A 12611-nucleotide genomic window follows, 5' to 3' on the forward strand; every position below is an offset into this window, starting at 1 on the left:
GTCATTGCTAGTTTGATAGGGATTGCATCGACTCTGTAGATTGCCTTGGGTAGTATAATTGTTTTGACAGTACTGATTCTTTCAAGAACGTGTATCTTTCCATCTGTATGTGTCATCTTCAATTTCTTTCATCTGTGTCTTAGTTTCCTTTGCCTCCTTTGGTAGGCTTATTCCTAGGTATTTGATTCTTTTTCATGCAATGGTAAATGGAATTACTTCTTTAATTTCTCTTTTGCTAGTTCATTGTGTATACAAATGCAATGTATTTCTGTATATTAATTTTATATCCTGCAACTGTACCAAATTCATTGATGATTTCTAGTAGTTTTCTGGTAGCGTCTTTAGGATTTTCTATGTATAGTATCATGTCATCCACAGTGACAATTTTACTTCATAGGATTCCTTTTATTTTTGCTTTAAAAAAATTTTTTAGTTGAAGTATAGTTGATTTACAATGTGTTAATTTCCACTGTATAGCAAAGTGACTTAGTTATACACATATATGCATTCTTTTTTATATTCTTTTCCACTATGATTTATCCCAGGATATTGGATATAAGTCCCTGTGATATACAGTAGGACCTTGTTGTTTATTCATTCTATATGTAATAGTTTGCATCTACTACCCATGAACTCCTATTCCATTCCTCCCGCTCCCCTTCGGCAACAAGATATGTGTTCTCTATGTCTGTGAGTATGTTTCTGGTTCTTAGATAGGTTCATTTGTGCCATATTTTAGATTCCATATGTAAGTGATACCATGTAGTATTTATCTTTCTGACTTAATGTGATAATCTCTAGTTGCATCCATGACGTTATTTTGTTCTTTTTTATGTCTGAGTAGCATTCCATTGTGTGGAATACTATACACTCTATCTTCTTTGTCCATTTGTCTGTCAGTGCATATTTAGCTTGCTTCCATGTCTTGGCAATTGTGAATAGTGCTGCTATGCACATTGGGGTGCATGTATCTTTTTGAATTATAGTTTTGTCTGGATATGTGCCCAGGAGTGGGAGTGCTGGATCATATAGGAATTCTATTTTTAGCTTTTTGAGAAACCTCCAAACTGCTTCCATAGTAGCTACACTAAATTACATTCCCACCAATAGTGTAGGAGGGTTTCTCTTTCTCCACACCCTCTCCAGCATTTGTTTTATATACATACACACACATACACAATGAAATATTGGAGGAGGAAATAACCCATTCCAGTATTGCCTGGAGAATCCCATGGACAGAGGAGCCTGGTGGGCTACAGTCCATGGGGTCGCAAAGAGTCGGACATGACTGAAGTGACATAGCTCAATGAAATATTAATCAATCATAGAAGAGATGGAAATTTTGCCATCTGCAGCAACATACGTGGACTGGGAAGGCATTATGCCAAGTGCAATAAGTTAGAGAAGGACAAATACTATATGCTTTCACTTACATGTGGAATCTAAAAAATACAATGAGCTAGTGAATATAACAAAAGAGAAACAGGCTCACAGATTTAAATAACAAACTAGTGGTTATCAGTGGGGAGAGTATGGGAGGAGCATTATGGAGGTGGGGGAGTCGTGGGTATAAACTATTGGGTGTGTAGGAATGTAGCCAATATTTTGTTACAACTGTAAATGGAAAGTAACCTTTAAAATTGTATAATTTTTTTTATTAAAAAAGAAAAAGATTGGCAGAATACCATAGAGGCTAAGAGAGAGTCCTGTAACAGTTTCTTCCTCACAGTGCTAGCAACCTAATACATTTTGGGGTTGCCAATATTCTACCTGTGCTACCAGGCCCACGAATTTGGTAAACAGCTAGAGGCCATCCTAGAATCAAGTGGTGTCCTATTTACAGCTCACAAGACTCTGAAAGGATATCAGGAGTAGGGGAGATGTTGCCATAAACCTTGGCCAAGAATGTGTCTGCTGTCAGAGTCTGGTCTAAGTTCCACAAGCCTAATCCTCCTGAGTGAAGAAGGAACTGAGATTTGGGACTCCATTATGGGGTTAGCATCCAAGCTGTCGGGGGTGGGGTGGGGTAGGAGAATGAAAGGTGGGAGTGAGGATTGTTATTTGAGACAAATCATTCATAGCATAGTTAAATGCTTACCCCCAAATAGATGAAGGCTGTGGCTTGTGTTTGGGCTAAATAAATGAGGCATCTGTTAATAAGTGGAAGAAATAAAGGACAATTTTTAAAGATAATTTAGTATTCTGAAATGCACTCATGGCCTCACTCTGCACAAGAACACACTTAAACCTCTTGGGCTTTGACCATGTAACCATGTCCATTTGTGGGCTAAGTAGCTTCCCTGCTCCAGCTGATCTTTTGTTCCTTTCATCTCCTGGTTTGAACTGCTCCACTCTGTCCAAACAAAAATGTAAAAAAGAAGAAAAACAAAAAGCAGAACTGAGTTATTTTACTTTTTTGCTTATGGTAGTATGAATGTGTTGAGGCTGAATGAAAACTCCCTTCTGGGGCAAGTGGTAAATGATGAATGGGAGCAGCTGTGCTAGACTGACATCTTCTGGATGGGGCGGGCTTGGTTGCCAAGACCATTCAGAAGTCCCTGTTGGTCCTTAGCCACCTTGTCCTCAACCGTGTTATGCTGTAGGCATAAAGGGGCTTTTTAAGTCCTTGGATAATCCTGGTAGGTTATTTCCAGAAGGTTTAGTTTGCACTTGGCCCCAGTGTTCAGTTTTTCCTTGACTTGATTGCATATCCCAAATTCAACCATGCACATGTCACCAAAACACGTCACATTATGAAATGAAAAACAGACCAGGATTTGAGTCTTAGTTCCATTATTTATTAGCAATGTGATCTTTGGTAGGACTGTATTTTCAAAAGATGGGATGGCTGCAACAGTATCTTCCAGCCCACATTCTCTTCCAAAACCTTGCCCTCCCCATCAGAAGATCAGAAGGTAGAGTCTAATTCCCCTCCACTTTGATCTGGGTGGACTTGTGACTATTTCCACAAATAGAATGTGGTATAAGTGATACTGCATGACTTCTGAGGTTAGATTATAGAAAGATAATGTAATTTCTGCCTAGTTCTTTTGAGACACTCATGCTTATAAGCCAGCCACCATGCTGTGAGGAAGCCCAAGCAGCCTATGGAGTGATGGCCCAAGTGGAAAGGAGTTAAGGCCCCTGACCACAGTCCTGACTGAGTTCCTAATCAATGGCTGACAACCACTTACTAACCCTGTGAATGAGCCATCTTGAAAGTGGATCTTCCATCTCCCAGTTGAACTGACCCAGCTAATCCCACTGAGAACAGAGGCACTCCATCCCTACTGATTCCTTCTTGATTCCTTCTTCCTTCCCCACTGATTCCATCCCTACTGATTCCTCCTTGAAGATGGTTTGAGGTCAAAAGGTAATTATTATTTTTTTAAGCCACTGAATTTTGGTATGGCTTGCTGTACAGTGATAAATAACTGCAACATTTGGGACCCAAAAAAACCTACATTTCAGAATATATTCTATACATACACAATCACTGGTATATAAGTAGATCTATAAAGATTTATTTGTGTCTAGGCTATAGGGGAAAAAAATCCTGGCAGCCAGAACACCAGTCAACAGAAAAATGGTTGCATGAATTGTGTATCCTGTTGAGAGTGTGTAGGCTGTGCAGTTCTTAAAAAGAATTAATTAGATCTCTATTAATTGCCTTAGAAGGATGTTTGTGATTTATTGTTTTTTTAAATTGTATTAAACTATAGTTGATTTACAATGTTGTGTTAGTTTCAGGTGTACAGCAGTTATATGTGTACATATATCCACTCTTTTTTAGTCTTTTCCCATATAGGTCATTACAAAATGTTGAGTAGAGTTCCTGTGCTCTACAGTAGGTTCTTATGAGTTATCTACTTTATATATAGTGGTGTGTATATGTCAATCCCAGTCTCCCAATTTATCCATCTCCACTCAACTGCTGGTAACCATAAGTTTGTTTTCTACATCTGTGACTCTATTTCTGTTTTGTAAATAATTACCTTTTTTTTTTTTTTAAGATTCCACATATAAGTGATATCATGATATTTGTTTTTCTCTATCTGACTTCACTCAGCATGATAATCTCTAGGTTCATCCGTGTTGCTGCAAATAACATTATTTAGTTTTTTTATGGCTGAGTAATATTCCATGGTAGAAAGTGAAGAAGAACTAAAGAGCCTCTTGATGAAAGTGAAAGAGGAGAGTGAAAAAGTTGGCTTAAAGCTCAACATTCAGAAAATGAAGATCATGGCATCTGGTCCCATCACTTCATGGGAAATAGATGGGGAAACAGTGGAAACAGTGTCAGACTTTATTTTTCTGGGCTCCAAAATCACTGCAGATGGTGAGTGCATCCATGAAATCAAAAGATGCTTACTCCTTGGAAGGAAAGTTATGACCAACCTAGACAACATATTAAAAAGCAGAGACATTACTTTGCCAACAAAGGTCCATCTAGACAAGGCTATGGTTTTTCTAGTGGTCATGTATGGATGTGAGAGTTGGACTATAAAGATGGCTGAGCACCAAAGAATTGATGCTTTTGAAGTGTGGTGTTGGAGAAGACTCTTGAGAGTCCCTTGGACTGCAAGGAGATCCAACCAGTCCATCCTAAAGGAGATCAGTCCTGGGTGTTCCTTTGAAGGACTGATGTTGAAGCTGAAACTCCAATACTTTGGCCACCTGATGCGAAGAACTGACTCATTTGAAAAGACCCTGATGCTGGGAAAGATTGAAGGCAGGAGGAGAAGGGGACGACAGAGGATAAGATGGTTGGATGGCATCACCGACTCAATGGACATGGGTTTGGGTGGACTCTGGGAGTTGGTGATGGACAGGGAGGCCTGGCATGCTGGGGTTCATGGGGTCTCAGAGAGTCAGACACGACTGAACAACTGAACTGAACTGAATATTCCATAGTATTTATCTAGCACATCTTCTTCATTTGCTCTGTCAGTGGACATTTAGGTTGCTTCCATGTGTTAGCTATTGTAAATAATGCTCCAGTGAACATTGGGGTCCATGTATCTTTTTGAATTACAATTTCCTTTGGATATACGCCCAGGAGTGGTGTTGCTGGATCATATGGTGGTTCTGTTTTTAGTTTTTTTGGAAACTCCATAATATTCTCCATAATGGTTGTACTGATTTACATTCCCACCAACAGGATAGGAAGATTTCCTTTTCTTCACACCCTCTCCAGCATTTATTGCTTGTATATTTTTTTATGATATGGCCATTCTGACCAGTGTGAGGTGATATCTCTTTGAACTTTTGATTTACATTTCTCTAAGTAATTAATTATATCAAGCATCTTTTTATATGCTTTCTGACCATCCATAAAGAATCTTCCTGCAGTGCAGGAGACCCAGGTTCCATCCTGGGTCGGGAAGATCCCCTGGAGAAGGTAATGGTTACCCACTCCACCACTCTTGCCTGGAGAATTCCATGAACAGAGGAGCCTGGCAGGCTACAGTCCATGGGTCACAGGGTTGGACACAACTGAGCATCTGAGGACATGTCTTCTTTGGAAAAATGTCTGTTTAGGTCCTCTACCCATTTTTTGATTGGGTTGTTTGTTTTTTAATATTGAGCTGCATGAACTATTTGTATGTTTTGAAGATTAATCCTTTGTCAGCTGTATCATTTGCAAATGTTTTCTCTCATTCTGTATGTTGTTTTTTCATTTTATTTATGATTTCTTTTGTTATGTAAAATCTTTTAAGTTTAATTAGGTCCCATTTATTTATTTTAAAAAATTTTCATTATTCTAGGAGTTGGAGCAAAAAAGATTTTGCTATGATTTATGTCAAAGAGTGGTCTGTGTTTTTTTCTAAGAGTTTTATAACATCCAGCCTTGCATTTAGGTCTTTAACCTATTTTGAGTATTTTTTTTTGTATATGGTGCTAATGTTCTGATTTATTCTTTTGCATGTAGCTGTTCAGTTTTTCCAGCACCACTTATTGAAGAGACTGTCTTTTCTCTGTGTATATACTTGCCTCCTTTGTTGTATATTAGTTGACCACAGGTGTGTAGTTGTATCTCTGGGCTTTCTAACCTGTTCCATTGATCTATGTTTCTGTCTTTGTGCCAGTACCATATGATTTTGATTACTGCAGCTTTGTAGTATAGTCTTAAGTCATGGAGCCTGACTCTTCCAACTCCATTTTTCTTTCTCAAGATTGCTTTGTGCTGTATTATGAAGAGAAGCCATTTGCAGATTAATTTATCATACAATTGAAGTTTTGTAAAAGTTAGTAAAAACAGTTAATGCCCTCTATACATGCGTCCATATGTTTATAGGAGTGGAGAAAGATAACACATCATGTTGATAACATTGATTACTTCAGCACAGTGGGGTGGGGCAGCCGGGGACCATGGTCATGATGGGTGATACTGAGGAGAAGAGGGTCTTAGGGTAAAAATACTTATACTACATCTTTGGATTACAGTGAACTCATATTGTCTTTGAGATAAAAGTAATGCAATAAAGGGAAAAAAGCCTACTATTACATTTAAGAAAGGAAGGAAGGGCATGGAACTTGAACTCTGACAGATCTAGTGTTGAATTCTGGATCTGCCGCCTACTAAGTAACCTAGAGCCATCCAGCTGACCTCCCTGGGCTTCTGTTTCCTAGGCTATAAAGGAAGAATAACACCTACCTTACAGAGTGACTGTGAGGATGAAATGAGAACATCGTTTTCTGTGAGTAATCCCAGTGGAAACCCAGCTCTACATCTCTAATCTTGGCTGACATCCCACTTGAAGAAACACAATCTGGAAGGCACAAAAGAAATGAATACTTCAGGCTTTTGTTCTGTCTTTCTCCAGGATATGTCAAAAGGGAATTGGGGACAAGTGAAATTTTACAAAACTTCATCAAAATCCTCTGTCCTATCACTTCCCCTCTGAAACCTCCGCATAGATGATGGTGACCATGGTGATTCATTGACCCTTGCTGATGTGCTGGGAACAAGTGTTTTACATGCATTATCACATCCTAATTGTTATCCATGTAGTCTGGCTGCAGAACCATTCTTAACCATATTGTCTCTCAGTAACACACCAAAATTCACTCTTTCTCTACCTTTCATGTCCTTGTTACTGCTCTGTTTCCCCCTCACTCTTTTCTTACTCATAATTTTTCTTTGTGTCAAAATATGCTGCTGTCATTCCAGGCTAGAGGTGACCCCTGGATGTCTCTTTATGTCTGTGGACCACATGGGGCTGCTGTAGTGTGCCGAGCTGTTCTGGAGACATTCTTGGTCCTCCCAGGCTCTCCTCAGGTAAAGCATAAGGAGTCTCAGCATGGCCCTTCTCTTACCATGTTCCACTTCTGTGAGAGATGATTGTGGGTCTGGTGAACAAAATTTGGCTTCTCAGGCTGCAGTAAAGCTGCAGAAAATGACCACAAATTTTTCCCTTCCCTGTGTCCCCACTCCTGCAACATTTGTAGAACTTGTCTGATCATGTGACTTAGTTGGGGCCAGAAGATGATAGCAATCATGACATAAGAAGACACTTCAAAAGTGTCTGCACAATGGGACTTGCTTCCATCATATAACCAGAGACCAGGGTGGGGAGTGGAGAAGGCAATGGCACCCCACTCTAGTACTCTTGCCTGGAAAATCCCATGGACAGAGGAGCCAGGTGGGCTGTAGTCCATGGGGTCGCTAAGAGTCGGACACGACTGAGTGATTTCACTTTGACTTTTCACTTTCATGCATTGGAGAAGGAAATGGCAACCCACGCCAGTGTTCTTGCCTGGAGAATCCCAGGGACGGGGGAGCTTGGTGGGCTGCCATCTATGGGGTCGCACAGAGTCGGACATGACTGAAGCGAGTTAGCAGCAGCAGCAGGTTGGGGAGAATCAAGGTACCCAAACTGACAGTTGGCCAGCCCCAGCTGATCTGGCAGCTGGCTGCACCAGCCAGCCCAGTTCTCTGCCCTGCTGAATCTTCTGCAAATTGCCTTCCTGAAGAATCATTATTGATCCACAGTCAGCTTTGTGTGAAGCATCCAGGGCATAATATGTGTGTGTGTATGCTCATTCGCCAAATCGTGCCCGACTCTTTGCGATCCCGTGGGAGCCCATAAGGCTCCTCTGTCCATGGGATTTCCCAGGGAAGAATATTGGAATGGGTTGCCATTTTCTTCTCCAGGGGATCTTCCCAACCCAGGGATCGAACCCATGTCTCCAGCACTGGCAGGCAAATTCTTTACCAGTGAGCCACCAGGGAAGCCCCAATAGGTGCTCGTAATAGGTGCTCAATAAATACAACTTTATTCCTTCTCTTTCCCCTGTAATCACTCTTTCTCTTAACCTGATGAAAGCAGGGCCATTTGTGTAAAGCTGCAAATTAAACCAGCTCAGGTGGACTTGTGACTTTCTGTTCCTGGTGGATATCATCTGGGCCAGCACAGGTCATGCTTCAATTGACTGGCTCTTGTCATCTGTGCCAGAGCATATTTTCCCCAAATGGCCATAATAGTTCCAGTCCCACATGTTTTCCCAGAACCTTCTCAGTCCCTCATCCAAAGGTGGAGTCTGTGTTGCTTCGCCTTGAACATCCAGTGGACCTGTCTGACAGCCTCAACTAGTAGACTACAATATTAGTTGTGACTAGCCTGTGACTTCCAAAGCTGGGTCATATAAAAGGCAACACAGCATCTGCCTGGCACATGTGTGCTTTCTCAGGTTCTCTCTCTCTCCCCCCTGCTTCCTCTGCCCTCTTCCCCTCTCCAGGCACTATTGGCATTCTGAGCTACCATATAAGAAATCTGGGTACTCTGTGGCCATCATATTGGAGAAGCCACAGGTACCATATAAGAAATCTGGGTACCCTGTGGCCATCATATTGGAGAAGCCACAGGGAGAGACTGCATAGAGATAGAGATGCCTGAGGATTCCCAGCTGCTCAGGTCCTCCCAGCCCAGGCACTAAACATTTGACTGAGTAAGTCTATAAGATGACCTAAATCCCAGTCGCTCTCTAAGTACAACCTCAGGCCTAGCTTTCTGACCACCTCTTTTGAAGAGGCAACTTTTCCACAGCCATGCCATGTCTGGCATAGCCATCATGCAGTGTGCTGTTGATGTGGTTGTCCTTACCTATGCTATCCACAGTTGAGAACTCAAGGCTGGTGCTGGCCAAGTGGATAGTGAGAGTGAGAACCAGGCATGAGATGACAACATGTAGTCAGAATTCATAGAGAAAATTAGGAAGGGAATACTGGATTAGGGAAAAACCTGAAATGTGATTTTCTGGGGGATAACTTTTAAATGAAATGCAATTCTCCACCTTTCAAATAGTCACAGCAGCAAAGACATGTTGCCCAGTGATTGGCATCCTAAAGTCCCCTAGTGTGTACCAGAGCCTATTCTAAGCACGTTCTGTGTGTGACATAATTTAAATAATAATCACAACACCACCATTTGGGAAATACTGTTATTACCTTATTTTTTAAAACTTGCCAAAGATCACTTAAGTAATAAATTGCAGAGTTAGAATTTGGACCCAGCAGACTGGCTCCAGAGTCCATGATTTTAATCACCGAACTGTACTGTTTATCAATAATTGTCAAACATATGTTTACAAATTAATTTCTAAGAAAACTAACATTTTAAGGAAATGATTTATAAGCAAACATTTATCTTGGGAGATGATAATGGGGATACTGGTTTACAATGTTCAAAATGATTTCTGAATAGAAAAAATTTAATTCTGTTCACCAAATTGTGAATATAAGAATTATGAACAAATACTCCATTCTGTTAATATATACAACTAGATGTTGGATTTATGTTTCATCCACTTTTAAGTATAGGGAAAACCTCATGCACCTATTAGTAATTAACAATAAGAACTGGTATAAAATGCAAGTAAATTTAGTACTTATTAAAAACTTCTGAATAAAATTTGTGGGATAAGCATATGGAGAGTAAAAGCAATACCAATGACCTAAACTTTATTAGACATACGGCTCAAATAACAAACTTTGGTTTCAAGCCAGCATATGTGCTGTAAGGATGCTTTCCCTTCAAAATAGTTCCAGAATCTGACTCCTTCCCCTGACCGCCACTGATAATTACCTAGTCTAAGCCAGCATCTTTGCTCACCTGGAATTTGCAGTAGCCTTCCACTCTTGGCACCTTATGAGCCATCCTCCACACCCACACTGTGGCCGGGGTGACCTTTCAAAGATGGGACTCAGATGGCATCTGTCTTCTGTTAAAACCCTCCCATGGCTTTTTGCTGTTCTTTGCCGACTTCTTTGACTCCCCCTGGCCCTGTTTTCATTCTCTCTCCAGACTTCAGGCACACTGGCCTTGGTTCTCTTTCTTGAAAACACACCTTCGAGGCTGTGCTGGCAGCTTCCTCTGCCCTCAGCTCTTTTTTTTTTTTAATTTTTGTACATTAAAAAAATAGAAGTATAGTTGATTTATAATGTAGTGATAATTACTACTGTGCAGCACAGTTATTCAGTTATACATTGTTATTGTTGCTCAGTCACTAAGTTGTGTCCAACTCTTTGTGACCAAATGGACTGCAGCACTCCAGACTTCCCTGTCCTTCACTATCTCCCTGAGGTTGCTCAAACTCATGTCCATGGAGTTGATGATGCCCTCCAACCATCTCATCCTTTGTCACCCCCTTCTCCTCCTTCCCTTAGTCTTTCCCAGCATCAAGGTCTTTTCCAGTAAGTCGGCTCTTTGCATCAGCTGGCCAAGCTATTGGAGCGTCAGCATCAGTCTTTCCAATGAATATTCAGGGTTGATTTCCTTTAGGGTTGACTGGTTTGAGCTCCTTGCTGTCCAAGGGACTCTCAAGAGTCTTCTCCAGCACAATTCCAAAGCATCAATTCTTTGGCACTCAGCCTTCTTTATGGTCCAACTCACATCTGTACATGACTACTGGAGAAACCATAGCTTTGACTACACAGACTTTGTCAGGAAAGTGACATCTCTGCTTTTTAATATGCGATCTAGGTTTGTCATAGCTTTTCTTCCAAGGAGCAAGCACCTTTTAATTTCATGGCTGCAGTCACCATCCATGATTTTGGAATCCCAGAAAATAATGTCTGTCACTGTTCCCACTTTTTCCCCATCTATTTGCCGTGAAGTGATGGGACCAGATACTGTATTCTTAGTTTTTTGAATGTTGAGTTTTAAGCCAAAGCCAGCTATTTCACTCTCCTCTTTCACCTTCATCAAGAGGCTTTTTAGTTCCTCTTTGCTTTCTGCCATTAGAGTGGTATCATCTGCATATCTGGGGTTGTTGATATTTCTCCCGGCCGTCTTGATTCCAGCTTGTCATTTATCCAATCCAGCATTTCACACAATGTACTCTGCATAGAAGTTAAATAAGCAGGGTGACAATATACAGCCTTGATGTACTCTTTCCCAACTTGGAACCAGTCTGTTGTTCCATGTCCAGTTCTAACTGTTGCTTCTTGACCTGCATACAGGTTTCTCAGGAAACGGGTAAGGTAGTCTGGTATTCCCATCTCTAAGAATTTTCCACAGTTTTTTATGATCCACCCAGTCAAAGGCTTTAGTATAGTCAATGAAGCAGTAGATGTTGTTCTGGAATTCCTTTGCTTTTTCTATGATCCAACGGATGTTAACAATTTGATCTTAGGTTCTTCTGCCTTTTCTAAATTCAGCTTGTACCTCTGGAAGTGTGTATGTATATATATGTATAAATGTATGTGTGTGTGTGTATATGTGTGTATATATATATATATATAATATTTTCTTTTCCATTATGATTTATCACAAGATTTTTAAAAAATTTTTAATTGAAGTATAGCTGATTTACAATGTTGCTTTTTAGAGTTTTTCCCCATATTGGCCATTACAGAGTATTGAGTAGTTTCCTATGCCATATAGTAGGTCCTTATTAGTTATCTGTTTTATGTAGTTTGTGTGTATCAGTCCCAGTCTTCCAATTTATCCCTTGCCCTTTTACCTGCTGGTAACCATAAGTTTGTTTTTGACATCTGTAATTCTATTTCTGTCTTATAGATAAATTCATTTGTATCTTTAGATTCCACGTATAAGCAAGATCATATAATATTGTCTTTCTCTGTCTAACTTACTTTACAAAGTATGATAATCTCTGGGTCCACCCATGTTGCTGCAAATGGCATTATTTCATTATTTTTTATGCCTGAGTAATATTTCATTATATATATATATATATATATATATATATATATACCACATCTTCTTTATCCATTCCTCTGTTGATGGACGTTTATTTTAGGTTGCTTCTGTGTCTTAGCTATTGTAAACAGTGCTGCAATGAACGTTGAGGTGCATGCATCTGTTCAAATTATGGTTTTCTCCATATATATGCCCAGGGGTGGGACTGCTGGATCATATGGTAGCTCTATTTTTAGCTTAAGGAAACTTCATATTGTTCTCCATAGTGGCTGTACCAGTTATTGTAGGATATTGAATATAGTTCTCCATGCTATATAGTAGGACCTTGTTATTTATCCATTCTACACATAAAAGCTTACATCTGCTAGCTCCAACCTCCTATTCCATCCCTCTCCCAACCTCTTCCCCCTTGGCAACCACCTGTCTCTTGTGTCCATGATTCTGTTT

The 12611-nt window shown here is 40.2% G+C and overlaps 1 protein-coding gene across 15 annotated transcripts in view; it reads left to right on the forward strand.

Moving 5' to 3' along the window:
* The window catches only part of NHS (NHS actin remodeling regulator), a 501937-nt gene that overhangs the window by 3711 nt on the left and 485615 nt on the right, over nucleotides 1–12611 (forward strand). For 11 of the 15 annotated variants that reach the window (XM_044937048.2, XM_044937031.2, XM_044937050.2 and 8 more), the window contains exons 2-3: nucleotides 6634–6701; nucleotides 7175–7282. The exons of the other annotated variants lie outside the window; for them this stretch is intronic. The gene's annotated coding sequence lies outside the window, so the exon portion shown is untranslated. The remainder of the gene's footprint in view (nucleotides 1–6633; nucleotides 6702–7174; nucleotides 7283–12611) is intronic. 15 annotated transcript variants of the gene reach the window in all.

The sequence above is a fragment of the Bubalus bubalis genome, chromosome X (assembly GCF_019923935.1).
Source record: "Bubalus bubalis isolate 160015118507 breed Murrah chromosome X, NDDB_SH_1, whole genome shotgun sequence".
In the NCBI taxonomy this organism is placed as follows: Eukaryota; Metazoa; Chordata; class Mammalia; order Artiodactyla; family Bovidae; genus Bubalus; species Bubalus bubalis.